We start from the raw sequence: 14,692 nt of genomic DNA, 5'->3' as shown, positions 1-14,692 counted from the left end.
CAGAAGAGGGAACTGAATGAAATACTGCAAAGCTAAATTGCTCAAGAGCAGATTTAACTCCCAATCTCTTAAATGCTTTTTATTGATTTTATTTTATTTTATTTTGTTTTGTTTTATTTTATTTTATTTTAATTTTTCCACAGCCAATTTTTGAATGATCCAGAATATATCTAAGAAGAAATATTCTCTTGCAGTCTGAAACACTGAATAATATGTTTCAATTGAAAAAAAAGGCATACTTTACATAGTTTGGCTATTGACATTTTGAGGGCGACAGGCACAAAATCACAGAATCACACAATAGTTGAAAGTGACAGACTTCTGGGTCTACCGCCACAATATATCGTAAGTAAACTCATAAACTAGTATAACTGAATACTCTCCTTACTCTCGTGTGTGTTTGTGCATCTCAGCTTCCAGGACTCGACATGCAGTGTGTGAGATGGCCGCTAGATGGCAGTGCAACATCTAGGCTGGTCTGAATTACCTAATTCGATCATATATGTTTGCATATGGCTTCTCGGAGAAATGGATATATATATATATATATATATATACACACACACACACATATATATATACACACATATATATGTATATATTTTTTTCCTTGTATCCAAAGTGCTTGCCAGATGCTGCAGTCAGAACATAGCCCTGTGCCTGCTCATGAAGTCTTAACAGCCATTTCTGAGGAACGACACAACACAGAATGCATAAAACCCTGGAGGTGAGAGAAAGAGTCTGGGTAAATGAAGACTTCCTGTTGGTCAAGGAGAATCTGATCTCTGATCATCTAGCCAAAATCAGTGCACACAAATCCATAGGCCACAGTGGGATGGAGAGAACTGGCAGAGGTGACTGTTGAACCACTCTCTATCATCTCTGAAAGGTCTTGGCGAACAAGAGATGTGTCTGAAGACTGGTGCATAACCAATGTCACTCTGGTCTTCAAAACGGCAAGAAGGATCCAGGAAACTACAAGTCAGTCAGCCTCACCTCTGTCCCTAGAAAGGTGATTGAACAGCTCGTTCTGGGTACCCTGTCCAAGCAATTAGAAGAGAAGGTTGTCATGAGTAGTCAGTGGTCAGTGTGGGTTCACCAAAGGGAGATCATGCTTCACCAATCTGGTAGCCTTCTATGATGTCATTACTGGCTGGGTGACAGAGCACTGGAACAGGTTTCCCAGAGAGGTTGTAGAGTCTCCTATGGAGATATTCAAGACCCATCCAGACACTTACTTATGCAACCTATTGTAGGGTACCTGTTTTAGAAGGGGGGTTGGACGTAATGATCTCTTGAGGTCCCTTTCAACCCCTGCAAATCTGCAAATCTGTGATTCTGTGAAAACATCACAGTGTTTGGGAAACCCCATTCATCATTAGCTTACTGCAGTGTCTGGTACATGGACTCAGAATGACCCAAATAGTTTATTACAAGTTCTCACATAACTTACAGACCTTCACAAGTTTTCTATTTCTAGCTTTCCCATCCACCCCTACAACTTTCCCATCCACCTTTACATGTCCACAGAGCATTCTACAAGCACTCTTCAACCGTTCATGCAGGTGCTTATCCAATCAGAGCCGTGAGATGTTCTTTCTTCTAGAGGTGCCCTTGGTTCTCGTGGTTTATCTTGCTCCACGGCTGCTGCTCTGAACAGTTTTTCTTGTATTCCCACAACTTACCATCGAAGAAGCAGTCACCACTTTTCAAGAGTTCACATTTTTAATATTCTTATTCTCCATCCAGAAAACTTATCTTTGATTCTCTCTGCTTGCTGTGCCCATGAGGACATTTGAACATAACCAGCAAGACTAAATATAAGAGAAATTAAGGACTAAGATGTTACATCAGAAGTTATCTGTTTTGCAAAATGGAGAAGGTGCCAAACATAGAGCTTGTTGAAGTCTTCCTCTCTGTTTCTTTTATGCGTGGATGTCCTAAAGATATGTTTTTTGTTGTCAAGAAGAAGATACTGACTGCATATTAAGGATTAGGATTTCATCCTAAATGTTACAGTTCTTTGGTATAAAGAACTATTCTTACGACCTTTTCGTATGTATAATTATCAAACTTGTCTTTTCACATGTTTCAAATAAGAAATCTCTACCTTTCTCTACTGGCTGAAATTATTTTTGGCACACCTGCCTCTTCCTGAAGAACAGAGAGCTTAGAAAAGCTTTACCCACACAAACTAAACTTGGCACAGAGAAGATCATGCAGGAAGCAGGTATGGTAGTGAAGGCTTTTGTTTTAAATACTGATTTAGAAACTTGTGTCTATTATTCAAATTGGCTCTGCAAATAAGCTTTGCAGCAAGTATTGTCTCATTGAAGCTTGGCACCAAGTAGCTTGGCTTTCGTGCTGAAGACCAAGCCTTCCTGCTGAGTGCCTGAAGGCAGGGAGAGTGTTTGTTGGTCTGAGGAGGTGGTGGAGGCATGTTAAAATGACAGATATGCAACATATATTAAACTTCCTCCATTACTGGCTTTGCCAAAGTAGATTTCACAGGCAGCTGCCATCACATGAATTAATGTCCAGATGCTGACTCACCAGGGAGCACATGCAGCTGCTGATACATAATATTTTGCTATTCTGTCCCTATTGCTCTGCTTCCTCCAGTACTCAGCAGTGGCTGCTGACAGTTCCTCCAGACAGACAGTGACAGCAAGCAAACAAAACACTCAGGACACAAACCTGTAAAAAAATGTTTTGTGAGGAAGACTGTTGCTGCACACATGGCACGATATACACACATAAATATGAATAAAAAATAAAGTTGCACCACTTGATAAAGCTGGTGCTTTTAATTAAATCATCTGCAAACACACTCATGACATTGTATACTGCCTTAAACCCTCCTCATCCGTTTCCTTCACCTTGATAATCACTGAGTGCATTGGTAATGCCTCTTTTTTTATCTCTGCACATGACTGTACCTGAAATCCCCATCTATCTACTAAAGTTGGATAACTAGTAGTAATGTAAAGGGGGATACACTGGAGGAAGTAACAACACATCCTGTGTCACTGCAGTTGGCACAGCAAATCTTGATCAAGTTTCCATTGCAACTCAACAAAATGAAAGTGAGTGCAAAAGGGGAAAAGACCTATAAACATGCACTGGACACTCACCACATTTACCTCTTGTGTGACTTAGTCCAGTGCACAAGATTGATGTTTCTAACTGACCAGAAGGCCCTTTGCTTGAAGAACTTCACAGTTCAGTACAAAAAATACATGCACAAAGCTTTTCCTTGAAGGCCATTACTTATTTAATGTCAGCCAACAGCTGGCCAACAGCATGTCAGAGGGAGAGCTGAAGTGCACAAGGTCTGGTGGCTTGGATGCAATGGCCCTCCACCAGTGAAGGACACAAGAATTTTCAGCTGTCTTTGAATTAGGAAAAAGATTTTTAAAAGTCACACTTTTTTTAGCAGAGTAGAGTCTGAGTTATCAAAAATGATTATCTGCTCTGGCATCAAATAGATTTCTCACTGCAGGTACTGCAAATTCAATGGAGAGCTTTCCATTAATACAGTCAATGCTCATTCAAGACATTTTTCCTTAAAGAAAGATTTCTCATAATTAAAGAATAGCTTGCTTTGTCTTATTTCTATTTTCAGACTGAATGTTGGGAATGGTATGATTTAAGGCAGTAGGCATTTAGTGAAGTTCCAAATGACACCTTCACTTGAAGGTTTTTGTTCTTTTGTATATTTATTTTTCCAGTCAGAATCAGTGGTTTGTACTCGAAGTTTAATAAACCTACCAGCTTTCAGCATCTGGAGAAATAATAGTCCAAAATAAATTGTATGCTTCGCATATTGTTTAGCTCTGCTGTGGTCATTTGATTCCTGAGGAATGAACACATTCTGCATGTGTAGAACAAACTCTTCACCCTAAAAATGTGATCTAGCAAACACCAGCTGTCTAGGGTTTTAGCCAACAGAGGAGGAAAAAAATATAAAGAGAAAGCTAGAAAGCTGTATTTACAACTGCATTAGCACTTAATACCATGAATTTCTTTCAGATTCAGAAAAAAGTGATCTTTCAGAGTAGCAAACTTGGGCTATAAATGCAAAACAAAGCCTGATTATGAAAGCTCAGATATAAAACAGGTTTTATTCTCACAGTTCTTGTCAAGCCCTCAGCCTGGAACTGTAAAGCTCTTTGGTCGCCTTGCTTTTCCAAGCAGACAATAAATCTGCCTGCTTTGTGTGGTTTGATGTGACAGCATGGCTTGTGTCATTCTTTTAAGCAATGAAAATATGCCTGAGATCACAAGCTTGTGTCACAGATAAAGGAGCACTCTTTTGCATTGTTGTTTATTTTGTGGGTTTATTTTGTTTTGTTTTATTTTTCCACAGCGATGCTGAGGGTATTGAAATGCTCCTGGCTCATGCACATATGGTCACTCATTGATTGTAGATCCAGTTACAGCGAATGACATTATGTGCCTTCCTCTCTACTTAATTAATGAAATCCTCTTGAGCTGCAAAGATTTCCATATCAAAGTGGGTGGTTCATGCGTAAGTGTAATGGCTAGAGCTGAAGCAATCCTTTTAAAAGCAGAGGCATAAGGCCAAAGGCCATTTCCTACAATTAAACTTGATAATTTAAAATGAGGTTTGATCAGGTGGGTCAGCGAAGTCACAGGGGTGGGCTTTGCAGTCTGAATTACTCTATAAGAAAAGACGTGAGAATTTTACATCTCTTCTCCATGTGGACAGAGGTCTGACAGCTGGAAAAGGGTGGTGGACACTGTTCCTAGGAACAGCTTTTTGGCAGTGTATAAAGGTCAATGATTCCAGCATACCATCCAGGGTCAAAAAGCTTGATTCTGACTTCCTTGCAAGGGTGCAATACTGCTCTATCTTCTGCCTCTTATCTGCCTTGCTGACCTATATGTAGACTGTTACATGTACATGAACAGTGCTCAGAGAAAAGGACCTCTGTTCTTGCCTGATACCTGTAAGTGCTATTTTGGTGCAAGCAAGCATGGATGTTACTCAAACTCTCCAGTCAGAGTTCATTGACTTTCATCCAAAACTGAGGGGAGGAGAAATGAAATTGGAGCACTCACTGTGCATGTGTTCCAGAGAATAGCCTTGTGTGAGCTGGCACACTTCAAGTCTTTCATTTAATCCATGGTGTCTGTGCTTCTGCTCCTCTTCCCTGCCTTTACATTTATCTCAAGAGGTAGATATGCTAAAGTTTATCTCACCTAGTGCTACATATCCATAAGTCCTTCCTCTGTCCACAATCTGAGCATACCAGTCATCTAAACCCTTGGGCATTCTAAGGATTTCCACAGCAGATATTATTCCAGTGGCAAAGTATGAGCCTGTATTTGTTCTCAGATTGTTTGTAAACACAGCTAAACACATGCAGAGAAGGAAACTTCCCTCTTTCCCTTTTACGCCATAGGTCACAGGACTAACACAAATGCCAATATCTCTCCAACATGAGAATATTTTAATTCACTTATCTTAGAATAATAGAATGGCTTGGTTGGAAGGAACCTCAAAGATCCCATAGTTTTGATCACTCCAAGCCTCTGCTGTGGGCAGGGTTGATGATCAGTAGATCAGGTTGCCCAGGGTCTCATCCCCATCAATATCTCAAGACTCATCACCCCACTACATCTTCAACAGGGATATTTAAGTCTCTTTCTGAGGATGCTTGGCTTTGCATGGAAAAGAGAAGAAAGGGAAGAGAAAGTCTCCTAAGCTTTAGTAACAATATTTACCTTAACAGAGAAATGTTCTCCCTGTATCATTTCTCCTTTTTTTTTCCAGCCCATGGCCTTCAAGAAGCATATCTTTATTTCTTCAATTTTCATATTTGAGTGGAGAGAGATTGGTCTTCCTGTTAACATGCAAACCTACAGTGACATTCAAGGCAATGGCTGAGCCATGATCAACTCTGCTGAAAGACACTGGGTGGAGACAGACGTGCTGCCTAGTTCCCTATGGTCAGCTGGCACACATAATCACGCTGCAAACAAACTATGAGGGTTGTGTCAGTACACACTGTGTTCATTTACTGTAACTCACTTTCCAGCAGCTCTAATTCTCATTTTGTCTTTGTGAAATGTCCAATATGCAATTTGAGGTCAATGGCAATAAGAGAAGTTGAAAATAATTGGAGGTTAAATATCTTCTGAGATCTGCATTTTCATTTCAGCTGTTGTTGTGCACATGTAGCTGCCCTTAGAACAGAGTGCGAGATCTAAGATGACACACTCATTTTGTACTGCAACCAGTTTTCTGACAAGCTAAATGATAATGTAAATTCAAGCTGTGCTCAACTGTCTCTGCAGCTCTCCCATTTTAATTGCATCACATTTTTCTTCAGATCAGAGAATCTGAGTGTGTTGCAAACAAACAAAGGTAGGTGCAAACAAAAGCAAAGGATCATCGTGCAAAAAGAACTATGGAGACCAAGGGTCAAGATTTGTAGCAGCAAGGAAAATTAAACTACTCGACTGATACAAATTCTTACATTAAAGAAGACAAAATAACCCTCAGTAAAAGAAAGCAATGGGATATTGCATGCCAGCTGCACCCACTGACAATGGAGGAGATTTTTAAAATGTATATTGGTTCTAATTTCTGCCCTTAAAATCATCTCAGTATTCAGTTAATGAGGCACTGTGAGTAGTTTCTAGTCTGGACTGTAATATTCATTGCACAATGTTTAAATGTGGAAGGACACTTTAAAACCAAGCTTTAAGTACCGTCTGATCCACAGTAAGGAGAACTTGAGCCATGTGCTTGCTAATGCAATGAAGAAGTGTATTCTAGCACCACCTAGCTAACTTCAAAGGCAACTTCAAGCCAGCAAACTAGTGGATGAAACAGCAAAGTTACAGGACGATCAGGACTGCAGGCGTTCTTTTCATAAGAGAGAACCTTGATTAGAAAAAATGTTTAGATGTCTTATGTTATTCAGAGTGAAGGAAATAATCCAGTTATTTGGGAATCGGAGTGTTTTGGTGTATGGAAATAACTGAGAGCAATTGCGCAGTTATGACAGATTTGACAAAATCAACAGTGGGTTGTATTTCATTTCATGTTTTAGTGCATAAAGATAGAATTTGGAAGGAAATTACTTAATTCTACATTTTAAAACCCCTTCATAATATTAAGTCATTTTTTCTATGGTTTTTAAAAATAGATTTTCAGAATAATGTCATATTACTTGATGTTTGCAATATCCTGATTTGCATACGGCTATTACAGCCATAGTAACCTAAAATAAATGATACAGAAAATAAATGTTCTTGTCAGTGAGTTGGAATTAATTTATAGAGAGAATATAGAGAGCCCAGAATCAGGTGCTGAGAAAGATTTAAAATTTAGAAGACCTCAGAAACAGGAAAAAGGAGGCTGAGTACACTTCTCAGAAAGCCAGATCCCACAGGCCTTATTCAGATATCACTCATCCAAGGTAATCAGCTAACATCAGTAAGAGTTTTAACTAGGAACCTGGCTTAAGAAACTGAGAAAAGGAGTACACTGGACTGGGATGCAGTTTAATCTGTCCTCAAGGAAATACTTGCTGGATCTTTCCTGGGATGTAAGGATGGAAATTGCTAGATGATGCATGTGTTAGTCAAGGAACTGATGACATTGCATGAGATGTGAAGTATTTTACAATGCACTACCTATCTTGACTTGAGTTCTGGATCTTTCATGAATTGCATACCTCCTGGTCTTTTCCACTAGATAAATTTCAAGTCCAAGGTATGGCAAATTTAAAAAGCATTCCTTGTTTGTGAAATTACAGTTGTGCAGCCTGTAGAAAATATTTACAGAAACTCTTCTTCCATCTTAAAGCAAAAAGAGGTCACTACCAAGCATCACTTGTAAATCAGAGCCCTCTTGGTTATTGCACCACCCCTCCCCACACTCTGCTTTTCTTTAGGATGCTGACAAGTCTCAAAACTGTGCAGCTCAGTGCTTTGTCCTGGTAAAGGGACTGAAATAATGGCTTTGAACCAATGGTTGCCTTGCACAATTCTAGTGATCAAAAGCAGCTGTATACTGACTTAATCAACCAGTTAGATGGTGCTTATGACTGTTTCAGCTTTTCGGGACAGTACAAAGTAGATGGATTGAAGCAAAGGAGAGGCCCAGAGTTACCAGTTCAAGGTTAAGGCGGTGGACTGCTTTATCTCCATCTCTTTCCATACTGATATGTAAGGCAAAATCTGGTGTAAACTGGGCTAGGGGGATACAGCATCGGGTATGGCGTGACACTGTCTGCCACACTCAGCTCTGCCTTCACCAGCCAGAACAGTTCAGTCAACAGAAGTTACTTCAGAGGTTTTCCTCGGAGTGAGATTTATTCTTGGCATCCAAACCTGAGTGCTCTCAATGCAGGAAGACTTGTACGATTTCCAAGATTTCTGCTGGCTGACTTTACAGTTGGCTGGAGGATGCAGGGGAAGTTTCTGTTCAGCTTATATGGTTTTCACCATCATGTAGTTAGCTCCCTTCAAAATAACAGCTTGCCTTCTTGACAGGAACGAATAAACTGGCAAGGCAATTCCTCCTTTGTTAATCTCTAACTGGCCTCCAGCAACACTAGTAAATGTACCATCTTGAACTCCTTTTAGGACTCCTTGGTCAATTTGTCCCACATCACAACAGGCCCCACACTGGGAGATGACTTCAGAGGGCAGATGGCACCCAATGGCAGCAAACATGAGCCCCTATCAGGTACGTTATTCTCTGTGTTAACCATTTCCCAATTGTCCACTCCATACATTTCTAGATGGAAGACATAGCACATGAAATATCTTTACATAAGACAGATCCATACTCAGATAAATACCATAAATTTTTCTAATCCTTAGGTATTTGATAAAGGGCAGAAAACCTGTGCACTCATTTAGTCCCAAACATGTAAAGGATACACTTGACTTTGTGCTGTGATAATAAAGGTGATTTTCATCCTCCATTACAAAGATCTTTAATGTTTATGGGGTAAAAAGAAAAAAAAAAAAAAGTTTTAGGTAGATTGGACTACTTTCTTATTATTATTTTATTATAAGCTTTTCTGAGCTACAAAATAGTTTCTGCTAGCTTTTGTACTGACAATCTGTCAGATTATCTGTGCCATATGATAGATTGATATTTTATTTCCCCATTCTCTCCATTCTCTGCTATCTTGAGTTCCCCCAAACAAAATCAGTTTGCCTGGATTGGAGCTTGTATTCTCAGGCGCAATAAAGGGAATAGTCTGCAATATGGATACTATACTGAAAAAACACATTGTACAAACCATAACAAATATTATCTAAATGTCTTTTGAGTTTGAACACACACATTCTACTATGTAATCTGGTTCTGATGTTTCTTCTTAAGCTCAAAAGACTGCATACAACTTGGAAATACTCTTCTATGCTTCACTTTTTAGCTGACACTATGGAGATGCTTGATGCCACAGTGTGTGGCATCTGTTGAAGATTGTAGTAAGCAATATATTTCAGAGTATTGGAATTAACAGGGTTTGTAATTAAAACAGCTAAATTAAACTGGCTCTTCTCAGACTGAGTTTAAATGAACAGATAGGGAAAAAATAAGAGATCATAAAGAAAATCACGCAAATTAAAAGCAAGGCAAAGCAAAATAAAACTGAGAGTGAGATAAAAGCTCTGTAAAGGGCCTGAGCAAATCCTTGTTAGTAGTGAAAGAAGATTAATTTTGGTGAGCTTTGATTTACAGGAGATTTGTCCCTTTGTGGTTGAAAGAATGATATTTTTCCATTATATAGCAACATGTAGTAGCAATTCACATTCACAGTGTTCGAACCAGACCTGCAGCATGTTTCATTGCTATTTCTGGGGTTCCAATCTTTCATCCTTTGCAAAAATTTTAAAGTGCAATTTTTGTTTATTTAACACTGTATTAACAGCTGAAGCGATTTAGGTAGATATAAGAGATAACACTACAGGTAATGTCATTTTTACTGAGGTCTTGTTAGAGAAAAGATCCTGGACAACTATGTCCTGAGACATGGACCTGAAAGCAAGTCCAATGCCATGTGTCTTTCGGACCTCTGAAATGGAGACAGAGAAAGCGGATACTGGAAACAAAACTACTGTAAAGTGCCAAGGAACAACAGTTATCCAGAAGAGTTTTGAACTGAAGGTTAAGCAAACGTATTTCTGCTTACCCTTTCCCATTGCTAAATCTTTCTGTACGAGTTGCTCAGATAGAAAACAGTCTTTGATACTGACTCTCATTCCCCACAAATAACAGTGCTAACCAAGTTTTTTTTTTTTTTTTTTTTTTTGAAAAAGTTTCTGGGCTTTTTACAGTGCTGCATGTTTTGAATCCTTGTGGCTTAAACAGTCTTGATTGTGAAGCTCAGCAAACATTTGGGTTCATTTGTAAGGCTTGGCATTCAAGTCATCAGTAACAAAGCTGATACAGTGCTAATAATACGTGAATGCTGTTTGCTCTGTAAAGCTCTATATAGACTCCAATAATGAGTCCAGGGATACAAGACAGTCTATTACTGTGAAATAATTGTTTGTTGACTGCTGAGCCAGCTGCATTAAATTTCCATCTTGGAGTGTCCAGAATGCCAAGGCATTAACAAATCTCAGCCTTTTGTTTGGGTTTGACATGTTAGATGCCAGCACTTTTTTTTTATTTTTATTTTTTACTTACACTATGCTAAAGTTTCCTGATGTAAAAAGGAAATTCATGCTCAGATAGAGAAGAAGATAATTTAGAAAAAGAGTGATTAGAAGAAAGAGCTTTTGAGGATGAATTGCTTGTCTTTTAAAATGTTCTTGAAGATACCAACTGTTCTACTCACAGGTTATTAATGTCTTGAAAATCTGATGTCTGATTCTGATGAAATTGAAACAGAAGAAGGATGTACAGTAATGTCAAAAGAAGCTAAATGGACCAGAAAATACTTTATGAAAAACTTCTGTATTTGTCTTTATTATGTGCATGAATATATATATATGGGACCAGCTGATATGTACCCATGTGTAATTTTATTTGAGTTCATATCACATGAAGTCACTTCTCCCCTGACCACCTTGCGGGAGAATGGGCTTAGCAAACCAGCTGCAGCTCAAAGGATAAAGAGATACTGGTCTCCTGAGACCTAGTCCATTGCTTTAAACAAAAGTCATAATGTCCCAACTTGCTTTTATGGCCTGCCCCATAGAATAACAGCTGCTGACTTAATTCTAGAGATGACAATTAATTTCATAGGCAACAATTATTCTGCAGCATTGGGAGCCACCCTGGTGTTAGCAGTGCCTCCTGTGCAGGCAACATTTTTCATTGGTTCCCTCTGGGTTTTGTGGATGCATCGAGAAGGATGTGCCAAGCACTGCTCTGGCCTTCTAGGGATCCTGCACATGCTTCACAGTAGGTTCTGTGAATGTGGTTTATTCATATCCTGCTTCCACCCAAGAGAATTTGTCACTAGAAAAGGCAAGTAGCTCCCACATGAAAAAATGTTCCAACACATTTGAAAGAAGGAAGCTCAGTTCTTTGGAAGTCTTGCATCTGATGTCCTGAGAAATCAAGTGTCTTGTTTTGCTACTGCTTGGAGCTAAGGAATCAAAGCGATAAGTGGTTGAAACTTGCTGCAACTCCAGAGAAAGCGGGGGGAAAAGGCAGAGAGGATCAGAAGAAGGCTGACTGAGGTTTAAAGATAGAGGATCGGACCTGTGAAAAGTGTATCAGAGCACTGTAGTCTGTAAATGCCTCGTTCTTAAATCCCTGTCTTTTGGAGCCTAATCCAAGCATTTCCTGCAGAAGGATGGAGTGTTCAAAAGCTCAGCTTCAGACCTGAACTGGCCTGAGTGCAGCTATCTCTCCAGGGTCAGCACATCTCGGAGCCAGCCAGTACAGAAATCCTGGGATTAGATAATCTTGTCCCTCTCACATTTCATAATGCCTTTCAGGAACCTGTCTACTTGGGAATTCAAAAACCAGGTTTATTAACCCAGAACCTTGTTGTGAAGGTCAGTATTTTAAGGAATGATTATTGCTTGAAATGGAGCACACTCTATGCTGTCTTTATAAAACCCATTCGAACCCAAGAAAAGATAAGAAGAACAATTGTAAAATTGCTTGGATGATAGATGCAGGGAAAAAGAATGTACTGCAAGTATCAGGCAGTTTGCTCCAAGGACAAGCCAGGAAATGGGAGCAAGCTGTGGGTCCCTATTATAGTACAGACCCACCAGCCTCCCTGCCCTGGGGAGTTGCTTGGCAAATGTCTTGTGTGAAAGAAAAAGCTGAACAGCACAAATTTTCATTTGCAGGGCTTCACAGGATGGGTGGTTATGTTTGTTTTCCTTTATTTCAAAGTGAAATAAAATTAGAAAGCATTTATGCACTGCTTTCCTTATTTAGAGTCAGGTATTGCTGATAACAGTTTATATTGCTACTAGAAAACATTTTTTTCATATACAAATATGAAAAAAATATAAAAATATGTATTTCATATATGTATATGCAATGAGAAAATGCTGGCAAGTTTACATGCAAGGTCATCAGAACAGATCTTTTCTGTAAGAGTTCAACTTGGACTCCTCATCTATCCCTGGAAATCTTTGTGTTGATGAGTGTTCAGACTGGAGAAGGGCTCAGAACTGATCAGCTGCAATACCTGATGCTGAGAGTACTCTCTTGCACTTGCCTATGAAACCCTTTGGGATTGCTCTTCAGATAAAGAAATAAAGCTCCTTATTTTTAGCAAACAACTGTAAAGAAGCATTTAAAAAAAATTAACTTGTTGCAACACACTTTATTTTGTCAGGCAAATAGTATTTTAGATATTCAATTAAATATTACTATTTTAAACTACATTTTGTTCTTTCTTACACACTATATAATGCATATTCACTGTAATGACAGTTTCATCGTGCTAGAAACTTATACACATACCTACACTTTTAAAAACAGGATTTTCTTAATAAAACACACATATCTACAGTAACAACAATTGCAAGGAACACATTGTTAGGTCAGGATTTCAGCGAACTTTACAAACTACACAAAATAAAAATAGCCCAAAAATATCACTATACGGTGAAGTTCTTAGCAGAGAACATATCTTTACATTTGGTGAAGTTATACCTAGAAGTCTTTTTGCTTTTGTATTTTTAAGAAATAAAATTATATACATTATTTAGTAATCCTCAAAATAGGAAGTATTAAATAGCACAAACAATATTACAGTCCTAAGTTTTGGTGTCGCCTACAGTAGAGGGGCTGCTTGAAACAAAGGAAAATTGCAGATTGTGTATTCTGTACATTCAAGGCCAAAGACCCAGATGGCAGAATGCACAGTCGCTAAATGGACAGCAAGGAAGTTCCATCAGTTCATACCAGCTGAGCATCTGGCTCCTGACTACTCTGTACACAGGGGAAGGCTGCTAAAGCGTGGAAGCTTGGACCGCTTATGCACCAACAGAAGCTTGTTATATATATGCTGAAGTTTTCATGCAGCAGGAAAAATGTTAGTTTAAGTGTAATCCCTTAAACAGTCATACCATAATAATGGTATATGAAGCAGCTTTAAAAATATTATTTTATAATCACACAAAACTCTGAGCTATGCTGATTGTTTTACCGGAATCCTTTATTGCCAATATTCTATTAGAAAACTGTAACTGTAATTTCTGAGGCCTAATGGAGGCCTATTAAAACATCACCGTACCTAACCACTTAAAGAGCAAATTGTAGCCTTAAATACTTATTAATCACTGTGTTCCATCTGGAAGCAATTATGATCCTCACAATAGACATTAAGATCACACTAACTGAATAGGAGATAGGAAGAGCATGGCAGCACACAGAGCATATGCACTAATATCATTCCAGGAGGTAGTTTCATTTTGTGGCACTCAATTTTTGGTTTGTAAGTTACACACTCTAAAAGTCGGTTGTCCTCAGGAAAAAAAATAATAATGCAGTTTGCTGCACTGAAAGTCAGCTGGGAAAATAAAGTCTTATCTTTTCTCTTACTCTTCTTTTTTTATTTTTTTTTTATTTTTATTTTTTCCATCAGAAAATATTCTGCTAGCTCTTGGGACCAGATTCAAGCTTGCAGAAGTCAAAGACAAATTCTACTCACTGGTTTCCATGAGGAGAAGAGCCCAGATACCACTGTCTGCATGCTGCAGATATGTGCATTTAGGCTTTCATTAAGGAAAGCACTTAGCTACACAGTAATATATGAACAGGCAAGCATTGCCATCCCCTTTGAAACAAGCACTAAGCACATAAACCAAAGTCCAAGAACTCCCATCAGCATCAAAAGGTCTTAGGGAGAGTGTTTAAGTGGTTTAAAGAATCAGGGCCCATTTCCCAGCTATTCAATGTCAGGTGGCAATGATATGACGTAAAGAACTATGGTATCATCTCAGTAACAGAGCTAACTCCATTGCACTAGATCTTCATTCACACTGGCATGAAACTTGAGGTATCTTCCCACATCCTGCAGAGTTATGACCAGTGTAGAATTGAAATAATGCCCAAGAGTTTCATTATTTTTTTTTTAATTTAAAATTTAAAATTTAAAATTTAATTTTAATTCATTAAATTTTTTTTAAACTGTGTTTTAAAGTACAATATCCGTGTTATTGGCTGGAACTAACCACTTTTTCTTAACTTTACTGGGCTTAGAAGTTATTTTCA

The 14,692-nt window shown here is 38.6% G+C and overlaps 1 long non-coding RNA gene across 1 annotated transcript; it reads left to right on the top strand.

Moving 5' to 3' along the window:
* Window positions 1-183: 183 nt before the first annotated feature.
* Window positions 184-8,696, top strand: LOC122158962. The gene is made up of 3 exons (XR_006168366.1): window positions 184-345; window positions 623-727; window positions 8,626-8,696. It is a non-coding gene; the product is annotated as an uncharacterized LOC122158962 (long non-coding RNA).
* Window positions 8,697-14,692: the final 5,996 nt, after the last annotated feature.

This window comes from Centrocercus urophasianus, unplaced genomic scaffold (assembly GCF_019232065.1).
Source record: "Centrocercus urophasianus isolate 14NV4802_14NV808 unplaced genomic scaffold, USGS_Curo_1.0 seq_15, whole genome shotgun sequence".
Taxonomy (NCBI): Eukaryota; Metazoa; Chordata; class Aves; order Galliformes; family Phasianidae; genus Centrocercus; species Centrocercus urophasianus.
This window is presented reverse-complemented; position numbering and strand designations above follow the sequence as displayed.